Raw genomic sequence first — 23,275 nt, forward strand, 5'->3', positions numbered from 1 at the left:
ACACTAATATATACAGGATCACTAATAAAAATAGCTATAACTCGATCTTTATGCACATTAGTATGATAATCTGTAATGCAGTACTCAACTTTTATCTTCGAAATGGTGTTGAGTATTTATGTTATGATTGAGAACAAGCAAACCAAGGATAACAATAATGGCAGTAAACAATCGTACAAATGCAAAAGATTTATGTTGTTCGGTTGGGGAAACCTACTCTATGACGAACAATGACGCGATATTTTCAGTAGAAAGAAGAATAACAGTATAGAGATTTCTCAAAGATTTTGGTATCTGTAGCACCCTTGCATTTAACCACCTCTTAACTTCTCCAAAAAATCAATTCTAAGATACACACTTTACATTGATAAAAGTGTGCATCGTAAACCGAGTTAGACATCAACTCTCATATTCAAATTACTTTCGAAAAATTTGTCCACACTCTTCTTCAAATAACGTTCCCAACTTGACAATTTCCTAAGAACTATAATCAATAATATCAGCATTTATGCGAACATATAATTGTTTACTTTTTGTGATACTTATTAGCCATATAAAACTAAACAACCTGTTATAAACTCATATCTGGTTACAAGTTTTCCTTTTTTTGTTGCAAAACTTGGTTATAAGTTATATAGAAAAGGGTCACTTGAATTTACATAACAGTTCCTAGTGATTGATAGAGGTGGTTAGTTAGAGAGCATGTTTTTAATATTTACAGGGATCTTTTAGTTCCAGGCCAAAAATTATTTTGTATTTAAAAGTAATGCTTAATTTAAAGAAAAGTCTCTCCAAATAACAAATTTGATAAAAATCTAAACCTAAAACTAATAGCTAAAACTATTGAAATCAAAATAGTCAATGATCAAAACTTTTGGTTTCTTATAGTTCTCTTTATGCTATTGAAAAAGCTTGAAATTTCTTGTGTGGATATTGTTGTTGGTTGGATTACAACATGAGTTTTAACTTTCTCTCTAGAAATCTTGAATTATTCAACACCGAGAGAACTAAGATTTCATACATATAAGATTGTGTTGGTTTTAGTTAGGTTCTATAAGTTTATTTTATTTTTATCTTATGTGAAGTTGAAAACGAGACGACGATGACAAATTATTTGAGGACGACGTGTTTTCGGTAGACCCGAAGTGTAGAAGATGAGAATTTTGGGTATACTGGCGAAAATTAATTGTTTTCTGTTGCCGAAAATTTATCGTTTTTTGTTGTCGTTTATTTCCCCTCTTTTTCTTTGTGACCGATTTTTATTTATTTCTTTGTAGATAAATTTCAAGCAATTTTTTGTATTTTTTGTCATGTAATTTGTAGGTTATTTACATATGAGTCCTACGTGCCCTATATTCTTTTCCAAATTTAAAATCAATTCTATGAAAATGTTGTAGCAAAGAAAAACAACTTTCACCGAAATTTTATGGGAAAAATGACATTATTGGTCATAATTTATGGATAAATTTTGGCCAAAAAACATCATCGTTTTCAGCATTTACTGTCTGAAATTTTGGATTGTTGAAGAAATTGATTTTAATCATAGAAATCCGAGTTTTCTTTACAAGAATCACATTTTTTTTTGTTCTTACCTCTAAAAACATGTTTTCACTCAAAATTTTATTTTCATGAATCAAGTGATTCTTGATAGCTCATGACGGTTAACATCTTCCATTAATAAGGATTCTTGAACTTCAAGAGCTTCTTGAAATGTTGAACTCCTTCCTTAATGAAGAAATAATGAAGCTTCATAAAGCCAGTTTCCTTCGTCAATACTGTTTGTGTTGGATGATTGTAGGGGTGGTTGTGGTAGGTGATGATGAGTTTTGAAGATGATTAGATGAACAAGAATGAACTTGATTTTCAGTTTAGTCCTTGAAAATTTTCATTTTAGCTCTTATTTGATCTGCAAATAACAAATAAAATATATCTAGTCGTAGACTCGTGGGATCAATGAGGTTTACTCCCGGTCTTGTGGAGAGATGCGTAAGAGAGCTTATAATAGACGCGTATGTGGGTTTATAGTTGAAGGAATATTAGGTGGCGATTAGACATGAATTGTCTAATCTATATGCATTTACCCCCATTATTATAAACTTTAGCCAGACTATCTCTTCAGTAAAATCAAATCTATTCAAGTCACAGTCAACTTTTGTTATGCGCACTTATATATAGAAACCTCTTCCTTTTACGAAAATGTAAATGAACCATAAAACGTGGTAGATACTATTACAAAAGATATTCATCCAAAGAAACAAATATAGTTCATCCGAAAGACTAATACAGGAAGTTGGTCATAAACTGAAGGCGAAACGGGAATTAGCCAAAATTTAAGAAGAACAGAGCTTGATCACTAAAACACTTAAAATAATAAGTTCATACCACATGATTTTAGTTATTTCATGCTGCCTAAATATCTTATCGTTTAGAAAACCAAATTGAAATCGACTTTGACAAAAATCTTACCTCATGTTCCAAACGGAAGAGAATATGTTGAGTCAACTCGAGCCACCAACTTCTTTCAATTATGATTAGATACTAATAAACGAAATCAAACAAACATCTTCCATCTGTGTCTCGTCCAAGTTGCTGATTTTGCATGAATTTCCGATTTGGTATCCATATGAGTTGAACATAAAATAAGTCCGAACTAAGAACTCATTTTATGAAATAACATGAAATAACTATTTTGCCTCTTACTAAACCAAGATAAATCCAGACGAGTTAAATTCATATAATAAAAAGACAGAAGCACCACCTCAACATATGCTTGTTGCATACTTGCATATGAAGAAATAATCACAATGTATACATCGCCATCTCCACTGTTGCACGCAAAAAGGTCAACACCAGGCTGATTTAGTAATCACCATAAGCATACTGCTTACCAAGGAGAGAAACTTGCCACGGATTAAGCACAAGCTGCGTCACAGAAAAGAAGATGGAATCAAAACAAGTTGTCATGTCTAAACATTCTAAGTAGATGTAAATTTCTCTAAAATGTTGGAAGTAATTACCAATCGTGACAAGGAGGGCCAGTTTTCTACGATGGATATGAAGATAAATGAGGGTTTATCTTCAAAATAATGAGTACAACTGGAATGTAATGTAGGAGCATCTGGGAAAAGTAGTTCTTATATTCTGCTCCAGGTGATAATCAATTGCATCATTTTGATTCATTAAAATATATCAAAACTTGCAACTAACCTTTTAATCTACGGGTTCCAGTCGTCAGTCTTGCTATGCCACCCAAAAACTTAGCAGTTATGAATATTGTTTGCGCTTTTGACACCCAGGCTCAAGTTTAGCAAGTGTCAAGGCCTTATTGATGAGGTCGTTACGGTTTCCGCCGGATTAAAACTTTATGCCTCTTAGGCTAAAACTATCAAAACCAAGGCCTGATGGATGAGGTCATAATGGCCTCCGCTGGATTAAAACTTTATGCCTCTTAGGCTTGGACTATCAATACCAGAAACAATATCGATAATTACTAAAGTTCGGAGTGTTACACTAGAGCAGTTGCTATGTTTCACAAATCCATGTATGGGTCAGCCGAAGAATGATTTTAGATCCTAGTATCTATGGCTTTATGGTTCATTGACCACCATTGGGGATTTCGAAAATATATGATTAGTCGCCAACACACACTCTATCTTCTCAAAATTTCTCTCTCCACTTTTTTTCTCCCTATTAGAGAAAAAACCGACTTAACAAGAGAAAGGAAGAAGAAATGGTAGAGCAAATAGGACTATGATGAAGATATTGGAAAATTAAGAAAATATTGATAAAAAAATCCCTTATACTGTTCTTTTTTTTCTTTTTTGTGGTTGGTCATATATACAGATTTGATTTAGAATATAAAGGTTGGCCATTGACATTGCATAATCTCAGCCCATCTTAGTCGAAAACCTTGTTATTACACAAAAGAACAAGAAAAGACACACTAGTCTTCTCGGTTCTTGTATGTGCCGTATCAACCCTCAGAAACACCAGTTATCCACATAGCATGAAATTACAGGTTCCTCAACCTCTGCACAATAAGATTGTGACAAGGGAGCACCACAATTCAAGAAATTTCATGCGAGCTTTCAGATTACTAAATAGTTCATCAGCGGGAAAATGTGGGAGCACAGTATGATAAAATGCGGTAGGCAATAGTATTAAAAATCAAGAAGAACACGTTTAAACAGACAGACTTCAGAGATCATGAAACCTAAATGAAACAGAGCTTTATCTGATTTTTGGTAATTCAAAACACATACTGGTGTTATCAAGTTGGAAAAATTACCGACAATATACACATAGGAAAAGCACATATGAGTTCGAGTGGAACAAACAAGAGAAGTGAGAAGGTTACCTCAAACCGACGATAGCTGACAACCAAGTTTGTAGTTTCACCATCACCACAAGAACTTCAATTGTGTAACCGACCAAGCCAATCCTTGAAATGTCAGTTCCTACAGATGGGTTTGATCTCTCCGAAGTAGCTTGAGTTGAGCCCTAATAAAGTCCATGGCCAAAAAACACTTCGCAAAGTTCCGAAACTAAACATATAAGGCTAAATATTTGTAGTTGGTATAGAGATGGAATATGTTCATCGGCCATGTTAATGCATGTCGAAAAAATATGAATAACCACAAGATTACTAGATAATATATATAAATTAGAAGTGTTCAACTCTTCATATCTTAAAGCTACCACATCTCTCAGAAATGCCTGTTCTCCGCACGCCATGAGATTCTAGGTTCCTCAACCTCATGCAAGCTAAGATTGCAAAAAGGGAGCACCATCATTTTGGAATCTCATGTTACTTTCAGATTACTAAATCGTTCATCATTGGAAAATGTGGTAGCAGTATATGATCAAAGTAGTACTCGATAATACCATAAGTTACAAAGAAAGCAACAACACAGTCAGTACATATAAATTGAATAAACCATTGCTTCATATGGCTTGCTTAAAAAACATAACATACAATAAAACTTATTAGGATAGAAATTTTATCGAACTCCACAAGCTAAGTAATAAAGTTCAAAATATTTCATCTCCATGCCTACCCAAGGAATAAAAATATTTCCGTCATTTCGGCCCAAATAATTCAAATTTTCATTCCTTGACCAGACATTAAATTTCGAAACATTTTAACCAAAGTGACCAAAATATTTATATTTCAGAGTTTCATTACAAGCTAATCCTATACAGGTAAGGAGAAAAACAGATGCTCAAAACTAATTAGCCAAGTTTCTCATTGGTGTTCTCATTCTTACCATTGTCACCCAATTTCCATGAATACTATTAGACAATAACAAAACCCTAATTAATACTTCTTACTACAATAACCAGAAAGTTGAGACCTTGAGTCTTTGGTGCATAATTACTTGCAATAATGAGTAATCTCCATTGAACATAAATAACTGAGAACCAAATACAAGAATGAATAGAAGAATCAAAACACTAGAAATTTCAAGTCTAAAAGCTCATAAGAAGTTTATAAATCAAAATGAAAAAATGGGGATTTATCAAACCTAAATGTAGAAATCATAAACCTTATCTGTAAAGATAAACTGAAGACCTAAACTACTGTCAAAAGATAAATGAGAAAAACTAGGGTTTTCATTGATTACCTCTCTTCATAGTTGCTAGACCCAACAAAACCCTAGCTGAAGGAAAACCACACCCCCTATATAATAAATCAAAATATAGTGATCCTATCGTCATGGGCTGGGTTATATTGTATATGTTTGGGTCCACAAGCATTCTTGAAAATTCAGAAGGCACCTCCATTTTCTACTCTCCCGTACTCCCCCATATCATAACCCTAATGCATCTTCCAATTTTAGTGGTTTATGAAGGAGGACATAAAAAAAACAGAGTTATTTCCTTTTTGGCCCCCTACATTGTGACCAACTTCCTTCTTGGCCCCCTATTTTTCATAAATTCAAATTTGGGTCTCTTTTAAGTAAATGCCATAACTACCCTTCCACTAAATATATTTTCAAAATAAAAAAAAATTTAAAAACGTTTCTCTACCTCACCTCTCTCTTCTCCGACGAGGTCACCGGTCGAAAAATTTCCGACCAGCGACCTTAAAAAAAAAACCTTTCTTCTCTCTCTCGCGACACTTCCCTTCGCCAGAGGTCTATTGAACCAATTATATAAATGGGAAGAATGACAATTGTTGAAATTTATTTTCAGTGAATTTCACTGTTTTACAAGCCAATTAGACTGATAAAGTGGGAATGTGAAGGCTCCCTTCTTCTCTCTCTGCAGTCATCAGATCATTCAATTGAAAAGGCGAAAAACCCCTAAAATCTTAATTCCTTTCAATTTCCAATCTCTTCGATGGCTGATCTTCTTCATAAACTCCTCAGTAAAACTTCACCAATCAGAATCATCACAAATTTCAACAACCCAATACCCTCAAAACTCTCTGCCCCTTTCCGTCTAAATCAACGTCAACCCATCGATTCCAAACCCACATACCAAATCACTGACTTAAACCCTATTTTGGGTATTCCCAACAATGCCCAAAACACTTTATCTAGGGCATAACAATTTTTCCCTAGTTCCACATTTGGGTATTACATAAACCCTAGTTCTCTAACCGCAATAAATCTGCCAAAGCTTGGGGACGAGGTCCAGAAGGAGGTTAATGGCTCTAGGGACGATTCAAAGACAATCTGGGCTGACAGTGTGAAGAAGAAAAGGAAAAAAAGATGAACAAGCACAATAAGCACAATTATAGGAAGCTAAGGAAGCATATAGCAAGGCAATCTAAGGGTTTGATTTATAATTCATTTTTTTGTTTGAAGGTTGCCGGCTGAAAAACAATTCGACCGACGACTTTGTCGGAGAACAGATAGGTGAAGTGGAGAGAGAGAGGTGAGGTGGAGAGATGTTTTTTTTTTCTTTTAATTTTGAAAATATATTTAGTGAATGGGTAGTTATGGCATTTACTTTAAAAAAGGGGGCAAAGTTGAATTTATGAAAAATAGGGAGCCAAGAAGGAAGCTAGTCACAAAGCAGTGGGCGGAAAAGGAAAATAATCCAAAAAGAAACTACTTGAGTAATATTTTAGAATCGATAACCAATGAAACTAAATCTTTAGGCTTTAGAAAAAAATGAAGTTTAATAGATAATTACGGTATCCACAAACATCGCTTGCATTGTGTATGACGTTATTATTGGAAAGCAGGGGTGTGGGAGAGTGGGTGCAACCGGTGTCGTCCCACCCGGCCCCTCTCCATATAAGGGCCCCACTTTAATAATGTTAAGCTTTTATGCATTTAGGAAAAAGTCGTAATGTTTATGTGCATAAGAGGTCTCAGGTTTGAGGTCCCCCCTTTACAGTGTAATGTTTTAAATGACTTTTAATACTAAGGGCACCCAACCCAATATAAGGCCCATATTTTGATTATTCTTTAAGCATAGGCCCATGTTGTTATGGTTTAGATATTCTAAAGGCCTCTCATTGCTTCCTCTCTAGGGGTGGCAATTTGATCCGAACTGGTGGGTTTTTTCCCGAACCCGCCCCTAATGGAACGTGTTTTACCGTCCCGTTTATTAAATGGGACGGTAATGGTATGAAGATAAAACCATTTACCGGGTTCGGGGCGGGTTTGGGATTAGGTAGTAAAACCCGCCCCGCCCCGCCCCGCCCCGATTATATATGTTATGTATTATATATACAATAGGTTTCTAAAACTTTTTATCTTATATCATCAATTTAACTATTTTATATTTTATATTATGTAATAAGTTGTAGTGTTTATAGTTGATAAAACCAAAATGTTATAAAATTTTGTTTATAATATTTATATTATTTTGATTAATCTAACTTATTTGAAATAAAAATATGAAATTTATGTTTAAATCCGACACGCCCCGCACCGTTTCATGTTAAACGGGGCGGGGCGGGTCGGTAATGGTTAAGCACAATTATAGGAAGCCAAGGGAGCGTATGACGAGGCAATCTTAGGGTTTGATTTATAATTCATTTTTTTTGTTTGAAGGTTGCCGGCTGAAAAATAATTCGACCGACGACTTTGTCGGAGAACAGATAGGTGAGGTGGAGAGAGAGAGAGAGGTGAGGTGGAGAGATGTTTTTTTTCTTTTTATTTTGAAAATATATTTAGTGAAAGGGTAGTTATGGCATTTACTTTTAAAAAAAGGGGCAAATTTGAATTTATGAGAAATAAGGAGCCAAGAAGGAAGCTAGTCACAAAGCAAGGGGCTAAAAAGGAAAATAATTCAAAAAGAAACTACTTGAGTAATATTTTAGAATCGATAACCAATGAAACTAAATCTTTAGGCTTTAGAAAAAAATGAAGTTTAATAGATAATTATGGTATCCAGAAACATCGCTTGCATTGTGTATAACGTTATTATTGGAAAGCAGGGGTGTGGGAGAGTGGGTGCAACTGGTGCCGTCCCACCCAGTCCCTCTCCATATAAGGGCCCCACTTTAATAATGTTAAGCTTTTATGCATTTAGGAAAAAGTCGTTGATTGAAAAACAAAAAAAGGCCTGTAGCCTAGCTGGTTTGTGACCTGTTTATGTGCATAAGAGGTCTCAGGTTTGAGGTCCCCCTTTACCGTGTAATGTTTTAAATGACTTTTAATACTAAGGGCACCCAATCCAATATAAGGCCCATATTTTCATTATTCTTTAAGCATAGGCCCATGTTGTTATGGTTTAGATATTCTAAAGGCCTCTCATTGCTTCCTCTCTATGTTTCTTTATATTATATTACTAGGTATAACCCGTGCCTCCGGCACGGATGAACTTGTTTGATACATTATCTAATTTGCATTGCAAAGGTTTAGTGCATCCAATTGTTATACGTATGTTGCATTTGTTCATTACTAAAATTTTATATTTCCTGTTAATGAAATCATTAATCACATTATATGAAGAATAAAAGGACAGTTGAATGCTTTTATTGAAAATAAATCCAATAAAAACTCCTCATTAATTAATGGGAAGAATACAAATAGAAATTGAACGACAAATTTCGCAAAATTCTTTGGATTGGACTTGGAGCTAGCTACAATGTTTGCTCATGTACCTGTGGAAAATGAGAAAAAGGAAAAATATAAGTTGTTTAAGGAAAATACCAGAAACACATGGCAACAAATAACTCTAGTTCAATAAACTGGTCTAAGCCACATCAGTACCACACCACGACCAATTGAGACCATGAGTCACATCTATCGTTCTAGTGGAAATGGTCTCCACACGAGGAAGATATTGATCTAGAAAAAAAATATTATATTCTCCGCCAAAGATTGTGTTAGAGATAGACTAAGATCTAAGTCGTATTAGTGAAATATTAACCTATTTGTAATAAAAAATTAAAAAATAGAATCTTAAGAAAAGTGAAAACATAACAAACAGTCAAACATAATATGAAGCATACATGTCGTTCGTCTTGTCCCTAAATAGTTTGTCATGACAAGTTTTGATATGTCTTGTCAGCAAATCTTTTTGAGAAATAGCAAGACTCAGATCATTTTAAAATGAGAAACGTTTTTTATGTATCTTCTTCTTCTCCTTCTCGAAATGAATGAGATGGTAGATCTCATACTGTTTTCAAATGATAAACATGCAATTATTTGAAATTCACTCTTCTGCAAATCAAAGTTCTAAGAGTACTTACAATTCACTGTGTTCTCTAAATTGCTTGTGACATATTGTTCCCAAGTTGATGGGAAACGTATGGTTTTATGATGTGAATATTTATGCCAATGGAAGAGAGATAGTGCTACCATCTCTCATTCATCTATCTATATATTCTTGTGCATTATTCATATCTTAATTTGAATCTCACAGTACAATCTACTCCAAAAGAGAGTAAGTATAAAAAGACTCAACCAGATAGAGAGAAACAACAGATTTTAGGAAAAAAAAAAATCATTGTTGTGACCTTTGTAAAAAGTACCTGATTATATTGTTGTTATTTTGGTTTGTCTTCTTCTTCTATAGACAAACTGTGCCATAAGGCATGGACATTTCTATAAAATACCATACATATTATAGCATATACGCTCAAATTTTAAACTAATATAGTCATCTCCCAAGCCACCTATACAAAAAATATTGTAATTCCATCTGAACCTTTAATAACTATAACCATTAGCCGAAAAGAAAGCTCTCAAATTCATGTTCAATGGTTTGCTAGTTTTATGTGGAAGTGTTACTCACATTAGAGTCACACTAATTCAGATCTAAGGCATCACTTGTATGGCTATGAAAGTCTTGTATTGGTGATTCTTTGATACTGAAAGAAGACATCACTGACTTGGTGAATCTAACTCATTAGTGGACTCCTATTTTTCATTTTTACCTTGACATTAATTCAAACACTTTTCAACCACCAATAACAAAAATCATGAAGAAATTCACTATGTAACACAATTTGATCTTCACTTTCAAATTTGTTCAAACAATAATGTAAGAAAATATTATATTAAAGACAGAAGGAGAAAAAAATTTAACCAAAAAACTTATATCAAAGGATGAGTAAAAATAGTTTACCTTTGAGAAGCCAGAACAACAAATAGAGATTGTTGATAGTTGCAGCCAACCTGAAATGCAAAAGAACAATTACCACGAATTCCTTTGAGAAGGGAAGAAGAAGAATGGTGTCTATGTTTGAAATAAATAAACCATTTATCTTTATGACTCCTCGAAGTCAAGCTACACATGTATACTAATAGGAACCTCAAGTTTGATTGCATACTCTAGATTGCACTCAACCTATCTTACAACCAATTTGAGAACCTGCAACTTTATCCATCCAGTACTCCACAAAAATGTGTTTTTCCCAACATGTCAATCGATAAACAAAATGAACAAAAAACACAACATTCTGTGATATTGGCTACGGATGGTGAAGTTTAGTACATTAACAAGAAGAAATGACGTCAATCCACATAGACCACATGCCTTCAACATTTTAAAGAAAGTTGATAGACATCCCAATTATGATTAAATCATAATAGATAATTAAAATTTCCTTTACGATCCTTATAGGTTTCAGCAGCAACATAAACTGGGTTGTTCATGATGTGAGCCACTAATGCAATTTGGTATGTTCCCTTAAAGTTAATAATACCTCCACTTTCGACTACCCCAACAGCCCATTTACCATGTCAACCTCATCCACTGAACATGCAAATCCAGAAGAAGCCTTACAGGTACATCAAGCTTCACAAGTCCCAGGCACTCAATATCAAGAAATTCAAACAAAAGGTAAAATAGCTTGATATCCTAGAAGACCCCACATTAGAACATTTTATCGAACAACTGGAAGTCGCACTATATTGAGTTCCACACTTTCGATTTTGGGACAATGTATAATATGGCAACGGGGGCAAGCAGGACTTCTATAAACAGGGATTGGTGGTGTGGTTATGGCGTGCATATTTAGTACATGTGCATCGCATGATGATGGACAGGTGACAGGTTGTGAAGACCACCAAAAATCGAAAACTATCAAAATCTTTAGAACACATCACTACTATTACCTACAAAATCAAATAATCGTTCAAGCAAAACCCAATATCTCACAACAACTCATGAATTGAAACAAACCCCCCAAATGCACAATACACATTTCTATATATTTGAAATTACAATGAAGGGATGTCAATGTGAAAAGTTGTGAAAAATGATTCTTACCAAGTTGAAAAATGAGTAGTGGTGCCAAAACAAACTATCATTCATGTCACAAGCCAATGATGAAACATAAAGTATACAGTGATCAATAGACTACTACAAATATTAATATTTGAAAAAGACAACCCCATGGAAAAGTTCATGATTTCTAATGAATTTATTCTAATTTCCATTTATATTATTAAGTTTGAGAGGTTCCTAGTTTGAGAGGTACCAAGTTACAACATACAAACAACTTTTTATCATGTGAAACAGCAGTAAACATAAACATAAATTGGATATAACAAAGTTTGAGGCATTCAATTTGAGACATTTTGTTTGAGACATTTTATCAAACAGGTTGTGAGCGTATGAAGTCTATGCAGATTTTTATCACAAAAGTACCATATCAACTCCAGACAACAAAATAAAAATTCCCAGACAACTAAATAGATTACAAGACTACTCTCAATTTTGATTCCAATAGATGAACAAATTAAATAGATTACAAGACTTATTTCTCACATAGATGAAGCAACTACATACTTATTTCTAAGATTCCAAATCAAAACAGACCAAAAGAACTCATTTCTGATTTCAACAAAACTACTCTCAATTTTGATTCCAATAAAATAGATTAGATGAATAGACGAACATGAGAAAAAAGACGAACAGAAGCAAACTTACCTCGCTTCCTCTGCACTGATAATGGAAGGTGAAACAAATGAAAAATTCTCGAAATGGAGCAGCCACTGTTTTAATAGAAAAAAGATTGAATAGATGTATCCGGCGGGAAATAGATGCATTGGTCTTGGGAAACAGATGCGTCTGAATCCTTTCCCCAACTTACGTGGCTGAATCCTTTCCTCAAATGAAGTGGTCAAATCCAATGGTGGATGCTAGTGCTGACGTGGGACGGACGACCGGATATATCTCTGGGTTTGTCCCAGTCAGCACCCATCCACCTATTTTATTATATAGATTCTCTCTGTTTGTGTATATGTTTTTTATTTCTTTTCTCTCTATTTTTCTTTGATCCTCTATTTATTTCTCTTTTCTTTGTGTTTATCTCTCTCTCCTTCTCTCTCTCCCTCCCTCCCTCCCTCTAATAGGGTTGTATATTTCTTTTTTAAGTGCCCATATTTTTCTTTATCATCCTAATAGTTCTTTGTGCAAAAAATGTAAGTTTTACTTGTTGGATTGGGTTTTCCGGATGCTTAATTTTTTATTTATTTTTTTTGTTGGAAAAAATTATATTCATATTAGTATTATGTAGCATTGCATGCATTAATACTTTCACATAATATATTTTTGTCATGATAATATTATATTCGGTTAAACTATTTTGATATTTTATCAATTTGTCGTATACAAATAATTTTTCATTTTCGCAATACACGAAGGGTCCCGGGTTAAAACTTCGCACCGGATCCCCAAAGTCTATGCCTAAAGATTATATAGAGTTTTTCTCATTGCAATTACACTGAAAACTGATAAAATGTACCAAAGTGCCAGTGAACATATGTCTAATGATATAATAAATTTATATGTTTTTAGTTGCCTCGTTTAGCTGGCCTGACGCATTGTTGTCATCTTGCGCGCCCTTCTATGTTCCACAAAACCTTGACAAAGAGTTGTTTTTGAAAAATGAAGGATAGTGTTCAAAAAAATAATTAGACAACTCTTAAAACTAAATTTTCATAGGTCTAAAAGATCTACTAATTAAATTCTTTCTACGGTTACATAATATTTGTACAAGTTTATAGATGTTTACATAGAGTAAATTATAGTAGTATAACATACAAAATCTGCTTACAAAATTTGACTAGTTTGCTTCCCAAAATTTGACTAGTTTGCTCACAAAATGAGACTACAACCAAACTTGATGTTTGGATCCATTTGTTGATATTTTTAACATATATAGAAAATGCATGGTTGGGAAAACATAGGAGTTGGTTTGACATATTAGTATAGTATTAATTATGTGAGTATATCTATTAGATATAATCATGAATGGAATGAATTAGTTTCTCATTATTAACTCAGCTAATTAAGCTAGAATGGAAGAGAGAGTGTAATCAAAACGTAAGAAGTTGTTCTTTAGTATCACTAGTGTCGTTTGGCAAACAAAAGTAGAAGAACTTTTGCTTCTAGTAGAAGTACTTCTGCTTTAATAAAGTTAAAAAAAATAAGAAGTATGTGTGGCAAAATAGTTACTTATAAGTAAAAAAAAAAGTTAAAAAGTTAGTTTGTCAAGTAATATTTCTGTATGTGTTAGACATAGGTAACTTGACTTTGAAGTCAAAAGCAAAAATTTTGAACTACAAAAGGAAGTCAAATTTTAACTTAAGTAAAGTCGGAAGTTTTCACGTTACCAAACTAATTTTTTTACTTTTCTACTTAAATAAGCAGAAAAGTAATTTATTTTAGTGTTGCCAAACGACACAAATAAAATATACTCCCACTAGCTAGCGCAAATAAGGTGAACCAAATGTTGAAAATAAAAGTCGGATGAGTGATATGTATGGTGCTTATTGCCTTCGGGCTTATGATATTTAATATCTAAATTTCCAAAAAAAAAAAAAGGTGAACCAAATGTTGAAAATTTTTGTTTTTGCATTGTGAATATTGAAAATTATTTATCTCATAAAAAAAGGAAATATTGAAAATTATTTTTCACATAGATCTATTTTATGCTATGTATATATAATTTCATGTAAAGTGATTAACAGTCATTTCGTCGTGTTATTTGCTAATAAATATGGGTGCGCAAATACAACTACATGTATCCTTTTGGTCCATTTCTTGTTTTAATATGCTATGCCCTAACAATATATAGGCCGAATTCCGACCGGTGTACTTAGCCAGTGCAAATCTAATGAGAGAAAGTGTTTGATTTTCCCTCATTAGATATGACCCGTCCTAGTACCCAGGGCCGGCCCAAATGATTGGGAGGCCCCGAGCGAATTTAGAATTTGGGGCCTCGTATAACGCATGTTAAAAAAAATTAGTAGTGCTCATGGTAGGATTTGAACCCTTGACCTGCTCATAATGTAAACTCTTAGCCACTAAACTACGCCTTAAATCATATTATAGAAGTATTCAAAATTTAATTATTTCTTCGAAACTAACCTACAAAATAAGAAAACGGGGCACTTCAATATGTTGGGGCCCAAAGCCACTGCTTTGGTGGCTTTGGGGTCGGGCCACCCTTACTAGTACCCCAACTGAGATAGATCTAGTGAGAGAAAGTGTTTGACTTTCTCTCATTAGATATGACCCGTATTACCCCAATTGAGATATTGGTTGGACATGACATCATTTTTGATATCATATACGGAGACAAGAGATTACCGATCACGTTTATTAGTTGAAAAGTGGATCATGGGGTGGCTAAGGTGTTTTTGTGCAATTTTTAATTTAGTATTGCCTAATGCTAAGTCGATAAAAGAATTAATTATAGATCCGTAAAAATCTCATAAATAAAATATCAACTAATACTGTCCTCATGATTTTGTCTTCTTTACCTGTTAACTTTTTATATTTCCTGTATGAATCGCGTTCAAATAAATATAGGTTTAAATAACAATTTTAGAAGATGTTTAGTTAGAAAATCATGTTACCAAATAAAGAAATATTCGTGGTTAATGTTCTCTTTAATTTATGTGATCGATATCAATCGTGTCACCCTTACTAGTACCCCAACTGAGATAGATCTAGTGAGAGAAAGTGTTTGACTTTCTCTCATTAGATATGACCCGTATTACCCCAATTGAGATATTGGTTGGACATGACATCATTTTTGATATCATATACGGAGACAAGAGATTACCGATCACGTTTATTAGTTGAAAAGTGGATCATGGGGTGGCTAAGGTGTTTTTGTGCAATTTTTAATTTAGTATTGCCTAATGCTAAGTCGATAAAAGAATTAATTATAGATCCGTAAAAATCTCATAAATAAAATATCAACTAATACTGTCCTCATGATTTTGTCTTCTTTACCTGTTAACTTTTTATATTTCCTGTATGAATCGCGTTCAAATAAATATAGGTTTAAATAACAATTTTAGAAGATGTTTAGTTAGAAAATCATGTTACCAAATAAAGAAATATTCGTGGTTAATGTTCTCTTTAATTTATGTGATCGATATCAATCGTGTACTCTAGAACTCGTTCACAAAAATTTTCGTGCAACCAAAAACATATTTTAATTGTTACAATTTGATCTATAATTAAAAATGTGAACTTAAAAAGGGAAAGATATGCGTTAGGGGCATGTAATTTTTTTCTCAGAATTATAGAGAATTGTGATATCTACAAACATTCCTTGCACTGTGTATGATTTTTTTTTTCTGAAAAGGCCAGCTATTGAATATACCAAAAGATTATTTAGACCTTTTCTGTTCGCAAATTACACAGATAAAAAAAAGTACCAATTACCAAAACGCTAAACAAATATAAAATTGTATTTTTGTAATTGCCTTGTTTAGTAGATACCAATCAAGTATTATTGCTTTCACGAATAAGTCTAATCGCTGAAAATTCTTCCCATCTAATCACTGAGTGGCAAAACAACATATAATTGAACTATTGTCCTTCTTTTTTTTGGTCTACTTTATCAATTTACAACTAGTCAATTAAGAATTTTCAGATGTACATTGAATCTAAAAAAAATATCTTGATCAATCATTTAACCAGTGGAAAAAATGTTTTGAGATATTGTAAATATATTTATAATAATATTGTAAAGACAAAGAATAGTAGTTTTATAAACTTTTACAGTGAATTAAAGCACGAATTTGAAATATATTATTTAGGAGAATGTAAAAGTAGTGGGACAATAGGACCAAATAACCCTTAGACTTTAGTTGGTCGACTCATTGTTGTCATCCTCCACCTTCCTTGTTCTCACAAAACACTAGGAGTTTTTTTTTTTGTTGAACTAAAACCTTCACTAGGAGTTGATTTTGAAAAATGAAGGTTGATATTAAAATTAAAAAAATTGGACAAAACACTTAAAACTAAATTATTTTGGCCAGCGCTTTGGGGAAAGCAAAATAGTTTTCGGGGTGTGAAGACTTGGTCAAAAATTGGTCAATTTTGTTTGACAGTTTTATTTAAGGGGAAAGCAAAATAGTTTCTCCACCTCAGCTCCCTCTCTCTCCACCTCACTTCTCTTTCTCCACCTCATCTTCTCTCTCCCCACCACTCTCTCTCTTCTCCGGCAGGTCGCCGGCCGGAAAATTTTCCGGCCGGCGACCATTAAAAAAAAAAAATCACTCTATTTCCCTCCTCTCTCTCTATTTTTTTTTCTTCTCTCTCCCTCTCTAGAACAAATCTAGAGAGAGAAGATCTGGTTGAAGGTCCGTTCGGGACCTTCAACATATCTGATGAAGGTCCCGAACGGACCTTCAACAGATCTTCTCTCTCTAGATTTGTTTTAGAGAGAGAGAAGGAAGAAAAAAGAAAAAAATTATTTTAGAGAGAGAGAGAGAGAGGAGGGAAAAAGAGTGAAATTTTTTTATTTTTTTTAATGGTCGCCGGCCGGAAAATTTTCCGGCCGGCGACCTTGTCGGAGAAGGGAGAGAGGTGAGGTGGTGAGAGAGAGGTGAGGTGGTGAGAGAGAGGTGAGGTGGAGAGAGAGTGAGGTGAGGTGGAGTGTTTTTTTTTATATCCCCTTAAAATTTATTTCCCCGGAAAATTTCTAAAATTCTACATATTCCCTTTAAAATTTCACACCCCGGAAACTATTTAGCTTTCCCCAAAGCGCTGGCCATTATTTTGACAACATCTATAGACATCCTTTTTATTCAGGCCAGCTTCTTTTTTTTTCCCCTCAGTCCAAATGCACTCAGAATAGGTCTGATCTGTGTTAAATTTGAACAACATGGACTGGTCAGTCTGACGCCCACAAAAAATAATCAAGAGTGAAGGTGGGCCTTAATTAAAAAAAAGAGGAGCTTTAGAGGCACCCAAGGTTTAAAAGATCCACCAACTAGATTTTTTGATTTTAGCAAAGTTTGTACGAATTTATAGAAGTCTGCATAGAGTAAATTCTGACATATCATATAAGATCTGCTTACAAATTTGACTAATTTGCCCACAAAACGTAAGCCTAAAAAAATATTAACAGATCTTCTTAACGGAGATTACAACCAAGCTTGATCTTTTGATCAACATCCATTTTTCTTCGTTTTAGATATACTGACGTATTATACAAATTACAACTTCATAAAGCATCAACTTTTAAGTTAGGACACTAGTGAGAAAGACATTTGTCGGAAAACAACAAGAATGTTTTTTAGAATTTCCTACTTTAGATGAATAACATAAACTAGCACAAATAAGATTATCAAACTTTAAACTTTCTTACACGAAGATAATTATGATTATGTTAAAATACTTTTAAGAGAGATAAGTAAAGATAAACACTGAGCGTACCATGACAAAGTACCACTCCCTTGATTGCCACCCACTCTTGCTAGTAAAGGTAATAAAATAACCTCATAAGATAACATGACAATGATCATCTTATAATGTGTTTATCATAAGAGCATCTCCGATGCAAGATTTAATTTTAAAATCTTAAGTGCCACCTAGGACTTTAGAGTTATTTTTGAGAAAAAAACCTCTTTTATACAAAACTCAATTGAGATATTAAGATGATGTGGAAGCAATTAACTTTGAGATGTCTCAATTACAAACTCTATTTTTGAGATCTCTTTTGAGAGTCTTAGAGCATCTCCAATGCAAAACTCAATCTTAGAAATTCGGAGTGCCACATAGGATTTTCTGAGTTTTTCTTAAAAAATCATCTCCAATGCAAAACTCAACTAAGATCTCAAAGATGATGTGTCGAGAGTGGAATAGAGATATCTCAAGAGGACACTCTATTTTCAGAGTGTCCTCTTGAGATATCTCTAATTGTCCAACTCATCAATATTTAAATTTCAACCAATAGAAATCAAGTCTTCGTATATTTCCAAATTAACTAATTATTTTTTTACAAAAATAACCATGACACGTGAGTAAAATAAAAGAGTTTAAAGTGTTTCATTGGAGACATACAAGAATTGAAGATCTCTATTTTCGACACCTATGAGTGAGAATCTCAATTGGAACTCGACAAATAGGATGAATAGAGATTTTTTTGAGTTTTGCATTGGAGATGCTCTTAAGTGTTCTAGTCATCAAATTTAATTTTTGAACCAATAGAAAGTCTTTATTTCTCAACTATTTTTTCCTATTAAATGTATCTGTGACATGTGTAACTTTTAGAATTTTTTTGAGTGTTGCATTGGAGAAGGTCTTAAATTAGAGACAATCAATCTGGCTATATAAGAGAGAGAATCTCAATTGTGACTTGACACATAAGTCAATTAGATTTTTTTTAGTTTTGCACTGGAGATGCTCTAATAATAGTTAATCCTGAAATATGGTCAAGGTATATCGTGACCCTTCCTGTAAAATTATTATTTCCAAAACTAATTTAAAAACTGTATTTGGATCAAATAATACAGATATGGTACTCGTGCAATTGTACTATAATATAGTATAATTACCTACACATTTTTTTATACGATTCACTACAAACTTTTGTATTAAATAATTTAAGATAATAAGTAAGAAGAAGGATGATGTAAATAGAAATGACTAACCTTTTTTTTTTGTTAAGGGAATAGAAATGACTAACCTAGTCTTCAATAATTTTAGATAACATACCTAGTTAATTCCAAACAAATGAGGTATGGTAATAGTGAAAGCTTTGACCATATGATTAAATATTTTATTGATCATGACTTCTTAAATCATTTGTTTGGGCGTGATGGCCAATTGTCATTAAATTCCGAAGTCATTGTAGTAGAAATCTGGGTCAAATATTATGTTTGAATAAACAGTGAGTATAATATGTACAGACCTAACGTTGCCTTTACATGTACAAACTTGTTTGACATTTTTTTACCCATTAGATGTCATGATTTTTGCAATCTCAAGGTTCCCTAGATGTCACATATCTAATCTAGTGATTGCTATAAAGCAGCAAAAGTGTCTATCCATAAAAGGAAGGGCATCACTATTTTCTACTCATAAGAGATTAAAGAAATGGTCAAGATTTTATGCTAGAATTATTTGGAGGGGATGAGTTAAAAATAGTTAGTAGGAGCAATGGGAAGGTAGCTATAATTTTCTCACTCTTCATTGGAAAATTGGGAGATAGAAGGCAACTCAATCACTATTGCACTCCACCTAAAAGAAAAATGGAAAAAAAAAAAAGATTAAAAAAAAAATAGAGTTTGAGATAGGAAAGTAGCTACTCTCTTGGGTATAAATATAGTGGCTCTAAACAATACTTAAATGAGATGGAACGGGTGACTCTACAATCGCCCTACTAGAGAGTTCAACAAAGATCATAACCCTAATTAATACATTTTCTTGTGTAATTTGACCCAGTTAGAAATAATTGAAATCACTCAATAAATTGGTTAGGAAAATAATAAAGGTTGTTTCTATTTTTTTAGCGATTTGGAATCTGCATATGAATCAGAATCGTGTAACTTTTTAGTTAAAGTGAGTTTTCACATAAATATAATATGTTTAGGAGAGTACTGCGATCCTAAATTAACTCTTGATCTTTTAAAACAGAACAAGTGAATTTACATAAATGCGATCAGATTCACATTAAAACGTATTAAAATGTATTAGAACAACACAACGCAGCAAAAGTTTGTACAATGTACTACAAAAACCTTAACGATTAACTTGCCATGTGCTATCTTAATTGTAATTTTAATATATAAGATCGCCTATGCCAATGTGGTGGTACTATACAATTTCTTTTTTTGAGAATGGTACTATACAAATTCAACTAACTACTTTTTCAATTGAAAAAAATGGTTATTTACTTATTTTTATTGTCTTGTTTTAAGAGATCATCATCAATACTTAGATGGTTCCAAGAAAGCAAGAATCATTTTAAACTTTTCTTGCTTAATTTTTATAAATAATCCGTCAAAATATGTTCTTTCTCGAGATTACCAATGGATTACATTGTCCTGAAATGCTGAATATTGGTTATTCAACTCTGTAAGTATTTCCTAAAGATGGATACAGTAGTTGAAACAAAGATTACATAATTCAGTCAAAGATATGATGATAATAAGGCCTAATAAACTTTGAACATCATATTCTATATTTCATTTGTTGAAAATAGTACGCACTACTTGGAGTAGGATGACTGCAACTTGATAGCTTGACTAGATGGAGCAACAATGTTGTTTTATGTATCTTATGAGTCTTTTCTTTGACCTATAGATACTTGATTTTCACATCTCCTATGAGATGGTTAAGCCTAGGTTATTATGTTTTTATTTTTAACTATGGTATATCCCGTGCCCTAGAGCACAGACATTTGTATCAATTAAATGTTACGAAATTTATTGTTATATTTTATTGAGAGAGAGAAATTTTTATTAGTTATTATCTTTTTTGTATTATTCTTTTGTTTATTTTCTCATAAATTAGTTATTATTTTATTGAAAGAGAGAGATTTTAATTTCTTTTTTTAATCCTTGATATTTATTTTGTTTCTTTTTTTCTTAAATTAGAATTTTCATTTCTAAAAAGGAAAGGATTATTGTTTTTTAAATAGGTAACTTTATTTTTACGAATGACTAAATTTTAAATTTTGAGAAAGGCTTCTAGACAATATTCTTTATTAAAAAAAGATGTTTGTCCTAGTCATCGTTTTCCCTTCTGTTTTATATATAATAGATAGTCAATGCAAACTCCATCTATTAAAATAAGACGGGAAAAGTACCTATTAGGGTCTGCTCATACAAGATTATGAGTAGTATGAAGAAAATAATACAAAAAAAAGAATACCAAAATGAAAATAAATCAAACTTAACGATCGAGTCACAATATGCAATTCACAAACCAAATATATATCAGCAAGCCAAACAATATATGATTAACGCGAACTGAACAAAGTCAAATATGTATTTGCCAAATTTTGCGAATTTAAGATATTTTGATATCCGCAAAGACAGTATAGTATAAAACCCAAATGATCCCAAATCAGATTTTTAGTTTACTAAGAAAATAGAAATAAATTTAGCCCCTCTTCTAAACTGAAATGAAAGAAGTTGTAAATTTCCTAGAAACCAACTTTAAGAACTTTTTGGCTAAAGCAAGATAGAGCTACTCAAATATATTGAAATTAATATTGACAGAAAAGATTAAATTTAGTACGAGGGGAAAGTGAGTATATTTTAAGAGACCCTGTTTAGAATGTAGGATCCTACGATAAAAGATAAAATGTCAGGTCCAAAAGTTCTGTTAGATAGGGAGACTACAAAATAACGTTGTCAATGTATTTGCATCATCATAAGTTTTGCACTTGATGCAACTATATTTTGTATACAAAATGTAATTTGTTTTAGTAGATACAACTAAATTTTGTAGTTCAACAAAAAAAAAAAAAAACTAAATTTTGTACAGAGAACGTAATTTGTTCAAATAGATTGTCATTAGAATGGAACAAAATTTTGTTTGTATAAAATTACAATTGGTATATTACATCTTACAATAAATTTGATACTGACTGATGTTTTTTCACTTTTTTGCCAGACAAACTTCATTCGTTCTCACCCAAAACCTCACTTATTCCAAAATTTGACCATTTGCCTCCAAAACTTGACATTTAACCCGACTACCTGTTATTTTAGGTGATTGTTTTACATATCTGAGGTGTCCTTTTTCACACGTAAAACACATTTTATTATTTTAAAATCTAGATTAGGTAGAAAGGATGATATTGTTCATGTGCTATGTACTAAGCAATATTTCATTTGATTTAGTGAAGGTGGGTTCCCACTAAAAAGAAATATTAAAGTAGTGATGATGAGATCTTTTTTGGAATTTGCATATTTCTATTTCTATTTCTATAAGCTATCTTTGATTAAAGAAGAGGTACTTTTGGGATAAGCTTAGCTTGCATTTCTCACAAATTCAAGCTATTTTTATAGATTTTTATCCTACTTTATACACATTGTATATAATCTAGACTTGTATAATTATACATAAAAATTATAATCAATATCTTACAAATACAATGATCAGTATGGTTACGAATTATAATCAATACAAATTTGAGCATGTAAGCTTTTCAATCGTTAATATTTTATCAAGTGAACGAATCATTTCGAGAATAAAAAATGGTGGCAAGGTGTTAGTTATGTCACTGTCCCATAACCCACAAGAGATTTAATTTTTAAATGGACCTCAAGATAATCTCATAGTCCAAAATGTGTGGACATGATTAGGCAAACATGTCACCTAAAACCACAAGCTCCGTACACTTCCTAATAAAGAGTTGGCATTTATGATTTCACGTTCTTGTGTACAATCTGCATTTGCTCAAACGTTACCGAGTCGCTAAAAAAGTACACTTGGAATGGCTAAAATAAGCCTTCCTAATATAAGCGTGAAGAATAATAATGGAGTGTCGTCATTAATGCGATCCTTCAACTACTTCACTTAAAAATATGATTAATTATGATGTATGAGTTTTATGTAAATGTGAGATATATGCGCATATTCTTTAATGAGGGGT

The 23,275-nt window shown here is 32.7% G+C and overlaps 3 long non-coding RNA genes across 3 annotated transcripts; all 3 read right to left on the bottom strand.

Moving 5' to 3' along the window:
* Nucleotides 1–2,302: 2,302 nt before the first annotated feature.
* On the bottom strand, nt 2,303–4,500 carry LOC147540295 (uncharacterized). Its single transcript, XR_015225045.1, has 2 exons — nt 4,358–4,500; nt 2,303–2,922 (listed from the first exon to the last, which is right to left on the bottom strand). It is a non-coding gene; the product is annotated as an uncharacterized LOC147540295 (long non-coding RNA).
* A 582-nt stretch (nt 4,501–5,082) lies between these two features.
* LOC147540296 (uncharacterized) lies at nt 5,083–5,657 on the bottom strand. Its single transcript, XR_015225046.1, has 2 exons — nt 5,625–5,657; nt 5,083–5,414 (listed from the first exon to the last, which is right to left on the bottom strand). It is a non-coding gene; the product is annotated as an uncharacterized LOC147540296 (long non-coding RNA).
* Nucleotides 5,658–8,837: 3,180 nt separating this feature from the next.
* On the bottom strand, nt 8,838–12,644 carry LOC147540297 (uncharacterized). Its single transcript, XR_015224954.1, has 3 exons — nt 12,346–12,644; nt 10,537–10,586; nt 8,838–9,067 (listed from the first exon to the last, which is right to left on the bottom strand). It is a non-coding gene; the product is annotated as an uncharacterized LOC147540297 (long non-coding RNA).
* Nucleotides 12,645–23,275: the final 10,631 nt, after the last annotated feature.

Source organism: Eschscholzia californica, unplaced genomic scaffold, assembly GCF_041429995.1.
Source record: "Eschscholzia californica isolate CP2 unplaced genomic scaffold, dmEscCali1.0.p SCAF_5, whole genome shotgun sequence".
Taxonomy (NCBI): Eukaryota; Viridiplantae; Streptophyta; class Magnoliopsida; order Ranunculales; family Papaveraceae; genus Eschscholzia; species Eschscholzia californica.